The sequence below is a fragment of the Hibiscus syriacus genome, unplaced genomic scaffold (genome assembly GCF_006381635.1).
Source record: "Hibiscus syriacus cultivar Baekdansim isolate YM2019G1 unplaced genomic scaffold, ASM638163v2 tig00009942_pilon, whole genome shotgun sequence".
Taxonomy (NCBI): Eukaryota; Viridiplantae; Streptophyta; class Magnoliopsida; order Malvales; family Malvaceae; genus Hibiscus; species Hibiscus syriacus.
Window position 1 is genome coordinate 1038855 of NW_024062205.1, and position 13819 is coordinate 1052673.

The window sequence follows — 13819 nt, forward strand, 5'->3', positions numbered from 1 at the left end:
TCACACATCTTTTTGTGAGTAGGGTGGATGGGAGGGAGCACAAGTTAGAATCATTGAGACATTTCATCACAAACCTCATAATAAAAACTTCCTGGGCAAACTCTTTCTGCATATCAGTATTTATACGCTCAGGCTTGAGGACCTTAATAGCCACTTCCTGACTACAGTAAGTACCTTTAAACCTGATACAGATAAAAGGGAAAAACAATTATATTAAATCCTAAGAAAAATCTCCATAAGAAAGTAATTAATTCACTTACAGATCCCCATATGAGCCAGATGCAACTTTATTCCCAAACTTCACGTGTCTAGGATCAATTCCCAAACATCAGTATCATCATTAGGAATTGCCACTTGATTCTGATCACCGTTGATCCCCATTTTCCCATTGTCCTTCCTAGTAGAAAAGGAATGTCGCTTCAGCCAAGATTGCTTCTGCAGAAAACCAATTGAAAGAGAAACTAAATTTCTCATACTAAAGCCAATCTTTTAGCTAATAATTAATTTTCACAATAGAAATGTTCATTTCTCTATAAACATTAAGCATGTCACCGTCTATGTTGTACCAATCACTTATCGGCAGCGAGCATGGAATACATCCAAAGAGCATATGCAGATCAGAGGATAATTATCAATCAATTAAGATTTGAGGTCCATTATCAAACTTAGAAGTTGGAACTAGTTGACCATGGACCATATATAAACCTCCAGTGAAGAGCAACAAAAGGGTGTAATGGTGCACAAAAATAAACAATTCAGAATGATATCTTAAACTTGGCAACATTTCAAGTAATAGAAAGTCCTATTTACAGCTGAATAATTTTGCAGGGCTCCGCTTCAAAAGCTATAGAAAGCAATCAAAGTCAAATAGCTCAAACATTTTATTAGATTGGACTCTTGAGACAGACAAGACACACACACACACACACACACAGAGAGAGAGGTAACATCCAAAAACATCATAAGTAATTACCTCAACTTTTAAGACTTCCTTTTCTAAAGCAACCTTAAGCTGATCTGTTTCCTGACAAATTAATATCACAAGTATGTCAAGCAAGTTCTAGAAATATTATAATTTTCTGATAGATAAACGTTTAAAGTACAGTAAGCACTAATGCAGTTCACTGAATGAAAGTGTAGCATGAGTATCAAGAAAAAAACTACCCTCTATGTTAACAAATGAAACAATATTAAATAAAATTCACAAATTGAGGAAACAGGCAGCTTATAATATTTTTAAGCATTTTATCAATTATATTAAATAAAATACTGAGAAAAAAATTATCAAGAGAGCAGTTATTTATAATTCTAGTCAAATGGTCATTGTACAAAGAAATTGTCCATAAGATGTTATAATGAAATGTACCTCATAAGGCCAACCATCAACAACAAAAACATCCAAGGAGTAACCATCAACAGTGGAAAATGCATGTGCTTCCTGGATGTTTAAGCCAATATCAGCAAGCAATGCAGTTAACTGCAAGTATTTCACAAGCAAAACCCAATGGAATGAGAAACAATATCAAATGGTAAATATCTGAAAAAATGTGTCTCACATATCAAGGTATAAAAATAAGTTTTTTCCTCAAGAAAAATGACTAGACTGAGAACAGTGTAAACTTTCGTGAACTTGGATGGAATCTAAGATGCTTCTTTATCTATAATTTTATTCCAAAATAATTTAAGTGTGACCATCCAAGTTCATAAACCAACAACTTCAAAATAACAAGATGAAAACAAAATTTTACATTTCTAATTTGACAAACAAAACTATATGTACCTGACTGAGAAGTTTAGGTTTGTCTTCAGTTGAAAATGTAATTTCATGCATGGGCCTGTATCAGCAACAATTAGAAAATAATGTAAATTTCACCATCCAAATAGATAGCAAATATAAAGAATGGCACAGGTATAACTGTGTGAACGGCAAAAAAGATGGAAAAAAGTTGAATATGTTGATAGATCTCGTCATCTCTTGAACACAAAAAGACACCTAAAACCAAACATTTAAAACATGGGCTCTAAGGTAAGAAACTGAACTTTTACAAGAGCTTATCAATGGACTCCTGAGTATTTAAAACAAATAACATATAATATTAAAAAGAGATAAGGAAACCCAAAGTATCACAAACTTAACCAAAATCTTGGTAGGAACAGTCAACTCCTGACGAAGGACATTTTAAGACATGATAAATACCGTGAAAAATGTGAATTGGCATGTACAGAGCTATCTCCATCTTCATCTTGAGATTTATTTGCTTCAAGTGCAAGGTATTCAAGATTGGGGGATGAGCCAAAGGCAGGAGGTGGATGTATGCTGACAATCCAAAAGCCAGCTAAATTTGTCAGCATTGACACCAACAATAGTCAAGATGCAAAATGAACAACGAAAATACTGAAAGGGAAAGATCAGAAGATATCTGCCCCACGCATGTTTTTATTAAATTAATTCATGTACTTTATAGATGGTAAAGTTTTTCAAAAGCAAACCTTTGTCTTATAGAGTGTTTTGGAGAACATTGAGCAGATTCCCCACTCAAGGGATTTGAAACAGATGAATTCCCATCAGAAACCGATTGGACCTAAAAAAGCAGGAAGCCAACATGGTGAGTTTGACTATAAACAAAATTTACAACGAAGTACCAAAAAATATGAAAATAAATATAAAGCCAGGACCTATCGGTTATGACATTTAAATGACATATTCAGAACTTGTAAGTTTGGATGAACCTCAAGAAGCACACATGATATGTCCAGTGATGGGTAAAAAGTAATACAAATAGAAAAAAATCCGGAAAACTTATCCATTGGAGAGTGAGAGAGATGCATTTGCAAATAATGTTGAGCTGCTAAGGAACTACACATGGTCGAAGTTTACAATGTGACAAAAAGAAATGATAAAATGTATATGAAATCATTTAAATTGAACTGCTAATGGTTAGATTATGCACATTATGTCAAATAAAATCGTTTTAAAATTAGTTCACCTCATAACCTCATTGATAGTTTCGGAAGCATGCGGGATAACAAGTGCAATACTAGACTAAATATGCAGTTAGTGACAACAATAATTTAGTGCTACACACAAAACTTTGGAATGTTATAGAAGGGAGAATATACAATTGGGATAAAACCAAAATAAGTCTCAGTGTCAATATGCAATTGAATATAATCATGTTGAAGAGCAATCTAAGTTTCACAAGAATCTCTCTTTCTTTCTACTACAATTGCTTCTATCATGAAAAGAAGATAAAACAAAATGATTGATCTTCATAATGCGAAATGCAGCACAAAGAGACAGAATAAGCCAGATTCAGCCAACTAAGTTCGAGACAGAGATTAACTTGACTATGGTAACAACTACAGGCTAGAGAACTTTTACAGTAGCTATGGATATTTGGGAATTCCAGTCAAATTTAATGTCTCAAAAAAGCTAGTTGCTTAGAACTGAAACCTGATAACTTACAATTTCCAAGGTCTGATGGGGCAAGGTACACCAAATCGCATGATTCATGACAGTAACCCATACAGATCCAATCATTCTAAATATTTAACAAAGAAATATAACAAATTTTCACTAGTACTAAAAAAGTAAGCAATCATAGATCCTTGTTGTGAAATTGCTAAGAAGAAAGAACAAATCACCTGCACGAGACGAACTTCCATCGCCGGTCTGTTGGCAGGATCATGAGCTAAATGCAGTAATCTTTTGTGCATGAGAACATCTTCTGCCCTTTCCACATTCACATCCAACGCATAGCTGCAATGAGTCAAAACTCGATCTTAATTAAAACACTATTGATCAATTCAAAACAAAATGAAAAAAAAGGATGAATCAAATCTGCCTCACTCTACTTGTTTCTGATCTTATAGGCAACAAGCCAATAATCAACAAAAACCATAGAGGAAAAAAAAAAGCAAGAAATTTCATATTAAGCCTCACTGATTTAGACAAAATATTAAGACAAACAGTTCCCCAACTCAAAAGCGAAGAACAAAATCCAAACAGATAAAAAGAAATATAGAGGAACCTCCTAGCTGAGATTCAGTATCTCGAATTTATTTCATTTTATTTGTCAAAACAAAATATCATATCAGATACAGAAAATAAGGAAGAAAATTATGCAGAAATGTTACTAGTATCATCTATTTGTCTTTGTAGCTTATGCATGCAGTAAATTTGCAGGGAGGAAAAAGCAAAATGTAATCAATGATAATACCGAGTAGGGAGACGATTGAAGTGAGCCCAAAGTTCGTCATCGAAGCCAGGCTGATTAGCCTCTTGCATGTCGGATTCACGTAGCCCCCGGAGCACCTCATTATAAACCTCGAGCTTTTGCCTCTGTTGCCGGCTCTGCACCGGCGACAAATCGTTCGCTTTGCTTCGCAACTCTCGTTATCCTCCACCATCGAAGAACCAAGAAGAAATACCAAAGCAAAGAAAGGAGGCGGCAATAAATTACAAGGCAAAAGCTAAAAAGCAATACAAGGAAAAGAAAGGCGTGAATGTGATGATCTCTCTGCTTTTCGTTTACGTTGAGTCTATATGGGGGAAAAACCGCAGATTTAACAAAACTGCTATTTATCTCTTACTTGCAAGAAATATTAGTAATTTATTTTTTGTGCAATAAACGTGATGATCAATATATGATAAGGCAGCGCCGACCGTTGATCTTGTTGAGTGAATTTTGTACGAGTTGCTGAAGGAGTGGACTCGTTAACGGGATTTGGGTTTGGTCAAACAAAGTGTGATGTGTAAAGGACGAAGCCACATCAGACATGATAAGGCTGCGCAACTCTCTAGCATTTTCTTCTTATTTTTTCCAAAGTTCTGTTTCATAAAATTATTAGTGAAATTAAATAATTAATCCATGTGATAAGCCACGTCATAAATATGTTTAATCAGTTTAATTAAATAATTAATCCCAATTAATCCGTTATGGGAAAAGCCACCACCAGTCCACCCTCCACTCTGCCAAAAAAAATCTGGCCTAGGAAAAGCATATTCCGTGTACGCCCACTGATTTGGATAAGATCTTGATCCGGAAAAGACAATTGTACCCCCTTTAGCCTTTTGTGGACACCGGACAGCTCATTCCAACGTGCAAGTTATAGTGCAAAACTTGAACTTCATCAAAAATGTTAATATTTCAAACAAGTTATAAGAAAGAACATAATTAGGATAAAATATATATTTTTAAGACTTAAATTTAATTTATTTTAAATCGATAAAAATATAAAATTCAATTTAATTTAAAAAATTTGCAGTTAAACAAAAATAAACTTTTCAAACTAAATATTATTAATAAAATAATTAACTGATTGAAAAAAAATTAAATTTAAGAACAAACACCCACCTTTAAAATTTTGTGGATATGCCATTGCATTGCACACCTTCATAATTTTGTTTCCTATTACAAGTATAAATAAAATTTATATATCTAAAATTTAAATAATTAAATCCATCAATACATTATATGGATAAAATAATAATCAATATATTTCTTAGTTTAAACATAAATCATATGGAGTAGTTAAATCTCAGGAAATATTAAGACACGATCTACTATGTTGATTTTTTTTATCCTCTCATTTTAAGGTTCTATCTTGATTAATCTAGATTAATCTGGGTAGCATATATAATTTTAATAAATGAGTCTCCTAACGAAGATTTTTTACATACACAATGACTCGAATATGATGTATTGTTTAAACGATATCAAATTAGTTACCACTTGAATCTCATTACAACCGCCGGTGAAACGCCAAATGAAGCAAAATGGTCCCGATTCCAGATTCCGATTAATGGAAGATGCCAGGTTTTTTTTTCATGAACGGAAAGGGAAGACGACAACGTGAGCAAAATAGGGATCTGGGCCATCGCAATCGCACCTCACTGCTTGGAGCACTAGTTAATTTGTAGGGTCACCTAGGAATTAGGATAAAGTAGCTTACTTATTTAGCAAAAACAGCCTCTGCTTTTTCCCTTATGCAGTAACATTTGATTGTGTTGCAGTTTAGGTTTACATGCTTGAGCTGGATTTGGACCGAAATTGTGAAGAGACCCGTATTGATTTTTTAGGTAAAATATAATAGAGATAATTCAATTAATATTTAAATAAGTTTTTATCATCAAATTTTAAAAACGTTATAAACGATAATTAATTATATTGATACGTCATAAAAGAATCACCGTAATATTATAATGATGATAATAATTTTTGATAAACTTAATGATTGATTTATAATATTTGATAAATTTAATTATTGTTTTATAATATCGTGACAACTATTTTATATTATTATATTAATTTGATGAATTTAATGATTATTTTATAATTTTTAAAATTTAATAATTAAATAATTATGAAAATATAATTTAATGACCTACGAGGTACTTTACTTGTTTTCTTATGCCAAGTGATTTTTGATAAGGGAGAAGTGTTTGACATTACTTATAGGTTTAATATAAAAATAAGTGTCAAAAGAATGTCTCGAAAAATATTTTAGTGTCTAAAGAATTTTTCGTTAAAAATAAGTGTTTAAAATTTTCTCCGTTATATTTTTAGGTGTCTGCTGTTAAAAAAATCGTTAAGTGACACGTGTCACGCCCATATTTTTAAAGGTTTTTTTAACGGTAGACACCTAAAAGTGTAACAGAGAAAATATTAGGCACTTATTTTTAGCGAAAAATTCTTTAAGCACCAAAAATTAATTTAGAGTATAGTTTAGACACTTACTTTTATATTAATCCTTACTTATTTTTATATTCATCCTTACTTTTTTTAATATTAAACCGATAAGAATGACCTTTTCATGAAGAGAAGCATTCTCAAATTGGTCATAAGAGATAAATTCGAAAGGTTTATAAGCACTATCATATTGTTTATATATTAATATTTATGAGAATTCATTTAGTGACTTTAGTAATTAAAGAGATTGTTGTTTTTTCTTAAAGTCTTAGATTCGAATAACGGTATTTGAAGAGTAAATACAGGGACGGAACCATGTAGGCCCTTAGGGGCCAATCCCCCCACCCCACAAAAAAAATTACCATTAAAATATAAAGATAATCACCTATTTAGACCTTTAAATTTTGATTTATTTTGATTTTGCCTCTCTCTCATTTTCTATTGTTAATCATACTTTGCACCCTTAAACTAAAATCTTGGTTCCGTCCCTGAGTATATATGTTGTCAACTACTAATAAAGATTATAAATATATATATATTATCTTGTAATAATTCTAGACTATTAAAAAATGTTAATATTTATGAATGTTTTAAAAAAACAATTTTTGCTAATGAAAATAAAATAAGTATACACACAAGACAATAACAAATTATAAATACAAATAACAAGTCATTGTTCTAATATCTCTATTGAAAATATGCACATCGGAAAAAAATGATAAATTGACATAAACTGTAACTTTAGAAGAATTAAGTATTAACCAATGAAATAATACGTGATTAGTCAATAATCGAAATCTAATTCCGTTGTCATCGAGTCACTAACAGAAAACACTGATTGGTTAATAAAATTATATTAAAAATTACAAAAAATCATATCCGGTCAATAATATACGAAAAATTGAGTCAAAAATAAATTAACACGATATCACTCCGTTGCAATAAGTGGCGGATCCACCCGACATGTGTGCATAATAAAATTAGAATTTTATTCAATTATTTATTTATTTATTTATTTATTTTTGAAATGTAAAGAAACAACTCGGAACAAAGATCTGGTGTGGGGGGCCTTCTACATCACGAAGAAGCAGGTGCTCAAGAGAGGATGGAGCTTGGCGCAGCAAGGTAATACCCACTGTGTTCATCGCCGTGGAACGTGCAAGAGCATCAGCAACCATATTTGCTTCACGTGGGATCCATCGGCAGTTTGTTTCTCAGCATTGTCAGCGTAAAATAACGATAGCACGGGCCACTAAGGTCAATTGGTTGACATATTGTTTCCTAATTGATAAGGGAGAAAGTGGTATGTGTGCCAGAATTGCCCCATACGAAGCGACCAATTAGCTGCTCAATTGAATTACAAACCCCAACCGGGAGGAGAGTGGTATGCATAAAATATATGGGGTATGGATGCAAGACCGGATTTAGCCAAGGTGATTCGCCCAGCTGTAGAGAGAGATCGAGCTGCCCATCCATTCAATAAAGCATACATTTTCTCTAAGATAAAATTGTAGTCGGAGCGGGTGACACGACGATGTTGAACCGGTACGCCTAAGTATTTCCCAAGCTCTGTCACTTGGCGAAAACTCAGGCGAATACTAATAGCTTCCTGCATAGAATGGCTTGTGGAGGGCGAGAAAAAAATAGTGGACTTTTGCTTGTTGACTTTACGGCCAGAGTAGAAGCCAAAGGAATCCAAAGCCGAGTTTATCACGTCTGCATTAGGAGCATCAGCACGAGCATAGAGGATTAAATCGTCGGCAAAGAATAAATGCGAGAGAAGCAAACCATTGCGAGCAAAACGGAATGGCTCCCATATTTTCTTTTCAACATTGTCTTCAATGCAATGGCTCAATCGCTCCATGGCCAAGACAAACATATATGGGGAGAGAGGATCTCCTTGCGAAAGACTCTTGTTTCTCTCCAAATTTTTGATTTAATATCATTTTATATCTTTATCATTTTAAATTTAAGTAAAATTAAATTTTTATTCTCCAAAATTTTAGTTTAAATACATGAAAAATTATTAATATTTTGAAATTAAGCACTTTGCCCTTCCATGGTTTGTTATTGACTTCGTCTTCTCAACTATTTAATATTAAACATTTATATATCTAACATTTATGATAAGTAAACAAATTTTTTTTTAAAAATAATAATATTTTTTTATCATTAAAATCGTTTGATTAATGAGATAAGAACGTTATTTATGAAATGTGGGGCTAATACATAGAGGGTGCGTGTCAAGCAAGAAGAGGCTAAGAGCGGATAGCATCAAAGCTAATCCATCCCTGTTCGTGTGGGAATCAAAGTCACATCATTGGTTCGGGTTCTTTAGAAATCAGCCCGCCACCTGTCTTAATCTACTTCGTTGGACTCACTTTTAAAATTTTCATATTCATGCGTGAGTCATAGTTTGATTGGTAGTTATATAATATGATATCTTTAATATACAATTAAAAAAATGAACGGTATTTTTATTTGTGTGAATTATTTAATTTATTTATTTAACTTTTTCTTTATATGATTTTATTTTTATCATATAACGATTAGTTTTTGCTATTTAATTTATTTATTTAACTTTTTCTTTATAGGATTTTATTTATTATCAGTACTTTAAACTTTATAGATTTATTAAGATTGTGAATTTCTGTTATATTTTCTCCTTAATAAAATTAATTGTTATTTTAAAAATAATATAAATATTTATATGCAATTTTAATAATCCGTTTATGAGATTTCAGCACATGTTTCAAATCATTTTCCGTTATTATTTTTAATATAATTTTGCGTTATTAAATGTTAGTCCTAAAGTATTACAAATTAATTATACGTACAAAACTTTCATCTAAATTTAAATCATAACCATACAGGGACGGAACTACATATACAGTGTCCCTCACAAAATTTTTGGTTTAATAGCATTTTAGGTCCTTATTAGTTTAAATTTCAGTAAATATAAAATTTTGCTCCCCCTTTTTTAAATTAAGTACATAATAAGTCCTTATCATTTTGAAGTTAGATACTTTGCCCTCCCGACATTTGATCATAGCTTCGTCCCTATAACCCTATTACAATATTTTTACATTTGGCGATAGTAAGCTAAACATCAAATCGTGGATCATGTCTTCAATAAACTAGATTTGAAATAAAGGGAAAAATGCTTAATCAACGCCATAATTGATAATCCACGTTATTTTGTCAAAGATTTCAAACTTAGATCAGGTATTATATAAGTTTATTATAAGGACAATTATATAGTTTAATTTATTATATTTACAATGATAAATTTAAATTATTAATTTTATTTAAAACATTTAATACTCTATCTCATTAAACTAATTAATAAGTGATAAAATTAATTTTTATGAGGAATCAATTAATTTTTCTAAATAATAAAAAAACAAGTCAATCAAATAAATTCAACAAGTTGGGCCTAACAAACATTATAATCCATTTTTTAATTGAGGTTTTTTATGAACATTTTATTGATGAGAATATTTAAATTTAATTTAAAAATATTCTGTTAAGTATCGAATCCACACTATAACTAATATGGATTGTTTATTATTATTATTATTATAATAATAATATAATAATAATAATAATAATAATAATAATAATAATAATAAATACTAACTGATAGAAGGAAGCCCTTATTCACGGAATTAATTGATAAATTTAATTAACATTTTGCATTTAGATTAGGGATGGAGATAGACATGGATCCGAAGGGTTTCAATTTGATATGATTTCATAATATTAATTTATTTTAGAAAAAATCAGATTTAGGTTGGGAGAGTGAATTCAATCCAATCTTGAAAAATAATATAATTATCTCTCATATATTTAGGATAACTATAATAATAATTGTTTATTAATATTTTATTCAATAATAAAATTATATTTATATTTGTGTCAAATAGTATACAATTTTTTACTCAAAAAAATAAAATCGAATTTCGGGTCAAATGTATCGATGCAAGTCTTTTTTTTGGATAAGTCAGTATTTTATTATCCAAATAGTAAAGTTGCCACAAAATATAATCAGGGTTCAAAAACAGAGCAATACATACAAAACGAATCAATGATCAACTATACCCCAATGATTGCAAAGAGTAATATTCACATTATCTACTCTATTAAAAATTCTGCCCCTTAATTGTAAACTAACTATTTCTTTGACATCCTTTAATAAATCACTAGCAGACCTTGAACGACATTGGAACAATCGTTTGTTTCGTTCCTCCTAGAGTAAGTAAACCAATGCATTAAGGAGAAGCTTCATGACCGTTGTTAGCATTGATTTGCCCCTCCATGTTGAACAAGCCCTCGCCACAAAAACATCCCAAGAACAAGCTGCAAACTGCAGACCCGAAAGAGCAAAAGCAGATTCCCACATTGGGCAGCTTAAAAAGAGATACTCTCTAGTTTCCAATTCAACATTGCAAAATACACATAAATAATCATTAATAGTCCCATTCGATGAAGCCTTTCCTTGGTAGGGAGTTTGTCGAGAAAAGCCATATAGGTTATCAAACTATGCTTGGGAATATGAAGGGGAAATCAGATTAATTTCTGCCAAGGGACTTTAGGCTTTTTCACCCGAATAGAATCCCATATAGAACTAGATTTGATGATGCCTGAAGAAAAGAGATGGTGCACTTCTTGTTGGGATTTTGCGGAAGCTCGAATCGACAACCGTAATGGTTCGCCAAGAGGGGTCGGGACGGTTTTTGTGTTTAGGGAGTAAGGAGATTGAAAGATAAAGAATTGCATATCGATTTATAGTGGTTCGACTTCTTAACCAAGTCTACATCCACTACCTTAGCTCCTCGCCAAGGATTTTCCAACAAATTCACTAATTTGTTCTTTCTTTTGAAGACAAAGAGATAACCTTACAACTCCCTAGTTTTTCCGGGCTAAATTAGAACCTTTCCCTAGCTTTTACAAGGGATAACCTAGAACCTTTCCCCTTTACAAAAGGATAAAAGATGTAAACAAGAAAACCTATCTAAGGTAGGTATTTACAAGATTGAGCTCACAAGAACAAAATATTTACAAGAGAAATATGAAATAAGAATGAAAAACTCTTCTCTTGTGTTTGATTGCTTGGATAGTTCTTCACTTACTTCTCCAAGTGTCCTCAACTTGTATTTATAGCTTGAAATGAGTTTGAAGTCATATATAGCCGTTGGATATTTTATAACTTTGGAGAGTAAGTAGTAAATTTGACATTTAAAAATCATTTGAAAAATCAAAGCTCCCCCTCAATAGTAATTCCAAACAAAATTTAGCTTTTAAGATCATGACACTTAAACAAATTGAATTTCAACAAGAATAACAAACATGTTAGTAGCACATGAATTCAATATATCCAAGTCTAAAATACTTTATGCAATACCAATAGTTGAAATTAAGTACATATGCATAAAGTTTTATAAAAATGTTATGCATTTCAAAAATTTAGATATCAATTGTTAGAGAAATATCATTTTTCATTTAAACCACATGCATAAACATTCAAATTTAGGTCAAAAAATTAAATTTGTAAAATCAAAGTATTTGAAAAATTAATATCAATTGCTAAAGATATATCATTTGCATTAAAACCAATTTTGACCAAAATTTTATTATGATGAACGAAAAATTCTTAAAAATTAATAAAACTTTAAAATGTTCATCATAATCATCTTTTCAACATACATGAGATTAAAACAATGATGCATAATAATTTAAAACCAAAACTCATGCATGCTTAAATCCAAATGAGCAACCAAAAAATCAAAATCAAAAGCATTAAGCTTAGAGGTTACCTATTTCTTTTCATGTGTGGCTAGAGTATCTTGAATATCATCACTTTTATCACCATTGCTCCCACACACCTACAAGAGACATTTATTTCAATTTTGGTATCCAAATTGCTTTGGATCCTTGAACGTTAGTTTCAATGCCCCTTGTTCCTTTCGGAACCCATACTTGCCTAATTTTAAAACGTTTTTCTTTCTTTATAGGACAAGTATGTTCCAAATGACCATGATAATGGCAATGTGAGTATTTTTCCATATTTAAACATAATAGGTTGTTTTTAGAAATTAATTATTTTTCTTTTATTAAGCTTTCAAGCTTAACTCCTAACTCAAAATTTTCTTTTTCTAAATCATTTATTTTGATTTTTGAAAGCTCTAAAGTATTTTTCAAAATTTCATTTTGATTTTCAAAATCAACTTTTGCTTTCAAAATCAAATTATCTTTAATTTTGAGTTTTGAAATTAATTTCGTATATTTGGAATTCATGGTCTCAAATCCCAAATACAACATGTTATAAGCATCTTGTAACTCATCAAAAGAAAATGAATTAAATTCATTTGAGTTAGAAGATACCTTGAATTCTTCTTGAGTGCCCATGAGGCATAGGTTGACTACTTCATCTTCATCTTTGGAATCATCTTCATCGCTCCAAGATGCAACAAATGTATTCTTCCCCTTTTTCTTTAGAAGAGGACATTCATACTTGACATGCCCCTTTCTTTGACAATTGAAGCACATCGGGGGACTATTCTTCTTGGTTGATTCATGTTTCATTTCCTTGGAAATCATGAATCTCTTGAGTTCCTTCAAGAGCTTGACCATCTCTTCTTCTTGTTCATCATCGTCTTCATCCACCTCATCAGTTAAATCTTGATAGCTTTCATTGGTGGATTTGAAGGCAATGCCTACCTCCTCATTCTTCTTCTTGTTTTCTTTTTCTTCCCTTTCTTCATCTTCCTTCACCATCATCTCATGAGTGAGAAGGGAACCAATTAGCTTGTCGAGAGTGAAAGACTTTAGGTTTTTTACTTCGATAATGGTCGTCTTCTTCGATTGTCACTCCTTTGGAAGAGAGTAGATCATCTTCCTTACAAGCTTCTCATTAGGGATTACTTCTCCATATCCCTTGAGACCGTTGACAATCAAAGAAAATCTATCTGTCATAGCTTTGATGTCTTCATCGGGTTTCATCTTGAAGTTCTCATAGCTTGTCCCAAATCTCTTTGACACTGGAACAAGATGAGATTCTTCCATAGTCATTTGGGCCTAAAGCACAAAAGAGAATATGTATAGCCTTAGAATTAAGCTGGAACTTT

General features: G+C 31.5%; 1 protein-coding gene and 1 pseudogene across 1 annotated transcript in view; both read right to left on the bottom strand.

Moving 5' to 3' along the window:
* Positions 1-4574, bottom strand: part of LOC120203460 — a 6903-nt pseudogene extending 2329 nt beyond the window's left edge.
* The window catches only part of LOC120203457 (DDB1- and CUL4-associated factor 8-like), a 26963-nt gene extending 19523 nt beyond the window's left edge, over positions 1-7440 (bottom strand). Inside the window, exon 1 of the mRNA XM_039203751.1 lies at positions 7433-7440. The gene's annotated coding sequence lies outside the window, so the exon portion shown is untranslated. The remainder of the gene's footprint in view (positions 1-7432) is intronic.
* Positions 7441-13819: the final 6379 nt, after the last annotated feature.